Source organism: Colobus angolensis, unplaced genomic scaffold (assembly GCF_000951035.1).
Source record: "Colobus angolensis palliatus isolate OR3802 unplaced genomic scaffold, Cang.pa_1.0 Scaffold146, whole genome shotgun sequence".
In the NCBI taxonomy this organism is placed as follows: domain Eukaryota; kingdom Metazoa; phylum Chordata; class Mammalia; order Primates; family Cercopithecidae; genus Colobus; species Colobus angolensis.
Genome location: NW_012114555.1, coordinates 4,516,240 through 4,518,133, shown reverse-complemented (window position 1 = coordinate 4,518,133; position 1,894 = coordinate 4,516,240). Strand labels below are relative to the sequence as shown.

At 63.5% G+C, this 1,894-nt stretch overlaps 1 protein-coding gene across 1 annotated transcript in view; it reads right to left on the bottom strand.

Annotated features, from left to right (window-relative positions):
• The window catches only part of PPARGC1A (peroxisome proliferator-activated receptor gamma, coactivator 1 alpha), a 681,573-nt gene extending 679,897 nt beyond the window's left edge, over positions 1-1,676 (bottom strand). The window contains exon 1 of the mRNA XM_011935659.1: positions 1,284-1,676. The gene's annotated coding sequence lies outside the window, so the exon portion shown is untranslated. The remainder of the gene's footprint in view (positions 1-1,283) is intronic.
• Between the last annotated feature and the right edge of the window lie 218 nt (positions 1,677-1,894).

Sequence of the window (1,894 nt, the reverse complement as noted above, 5' to 3'; positions counted from 1 at the left end):
CTCCAGAGGAGAGGCGCCGCGGCGGCCAGGCGAGCCCGGCTGAACGGAGCTCTTTTCCTCGACACCCCCCACCCCTAGCGGGCCAGCTCCCCCCGCGGTGCGCGCTCCGCGGGGCCCGGGAATCCCCAGCGCCCTGGACCGCCCACCGAGTTGCTAATGCCTTTCACCGTTGCTTCTCCACCGCGCCTCTGGCCCCAACTTTCTCCAGCCCAGACACGCGAGCGCGCGCGCACACACACAGACACACACCCGCGTGTACACACACATACGCACACACGTACACACATGCCTCCCCTCCCTCGACCCCAGCTCTACTTCCCCGTGTAGTTTGGAGATGACAGATGCCTGTAGACTTTCACCAAACAAGCGGTGGGGGCAGCAGACTACAACAGTTATTTAATTAAAAGGCATTTTCCTCTATTTCTCGCTCCAGCTCCCAGAATAGCTTTTTCACCCCTAGACCCTGACCACATGCCTGTCTCTCCAGGTTACCAGTGGCCCGCTGACACCCATTTCCTTCCACGCCCCCCTTCCGGCGTCTACCCTCAGTTTTCCTGGCCCCCCAAGTCACACCGACACGCACACCTACAGGCCGGCGGCGTGGAGCGTCTAGGGCACGATGCAGCCGGACTGCATTGCACAGTCATCAAAGTTAAGTGTGTGTGTTTGTGGGGTGCTTGTGCGCCCCGGGGGAGGCGCGGGGTCAGGAGGAGTGGAGCCTCCACTCTGCACCCCACCCCACCCCCACCTCCGCGGGTCAGGGGACGCCTCTACTTGAGATTGCAGCCATTTTAGGGAAAGAGGAGGCTCGGGCCCCGAGGGGAGTGAAGGGGGGACAGCACGTCGCGGGGGGCTCGTGGCTCTGCAGCCCCTCGGTGCAACTGGAAGGCGAGTAGGCGCCGGGCGCACAGGGGCGCGGCGCCCGCGGCGACTTGGGGAAGGTTGCGCTCGAGTTCCCTGGTTCTGCCTGGAGTTGTTCGGGGTAACGCGCCGGCTCCTGCCTCTTTCTCGGGTTCCCGCTGGGCTGGGAGGTGATGGGGGAAGGTGTTGATGGCAGATTGGGCACGGGAGGAACGCGACAGAACCTGGAGACTGGAAAGCTAGCGATGGGGGAAGGGGGGGTACCTCCTCACGCCGGTTGGCGCTGACCCAGACAGTGCGACCCACTTGGCCCCCCATCCTCCCCACCCCCTCCCGAGCCTCTGCCTCCCCACCGAGTACCAAGTGAGCGCGCGGCAGGGGGCAAGGGGCGCGACGCCGCCCGGCACCGAGCCACCCCTTACCTGGTTGGAAGGGGTTTCCCAGGAGGAGCCGTAGTTGTAAAAGAAGGAAGAGAAGAGGGTGTCTTCCGACAGCCCGCAGCCCGCCATGCTCTGGATGCAAATAAAATGAGGAAAGAAAAAAAAAGCACACATACACAAAAGCAACCCAAAATTTTAAAAATCAAATTAAACCAATAAGCCAAGAAGAAATTATCTCGAAAATAAAGAAAAGGAGGGGGAAGGGAATGGCAAAGGGAACGGAAACTCTCGGCGGTGCTCCCTCTGCGGGAGAGGAGGGATGCTCGGGCTGCCGCCGCCGCCGCCGCCGCCGCTGCCGCCTTCTCAAGACGGTACCTAGAGAGGTTCGTCCTGACTTGGGCAGCCGCCGCCGCCGCCTGTGCCGGCTGCGTGTGTGCGCGCGTGTGTGTGCGTGTGCGTGTGTGAGGTGTGTGCGCGCAGAGCGAGAGACCGCAGGGGAAGCGAGAGGGCGAGATAATGAGCTAGCCGGGATGGAGGCGCAGAGGCAGCGCGAGCTGGCGGGCGGGCGTGTGCGCGCGGGGGTGCGTGCGTGTGTGTGTATGTGTGTGGTGTGTGTGTGTGTGCGCGCGCGCGAGCGCGAGCGCGCGCGTGTG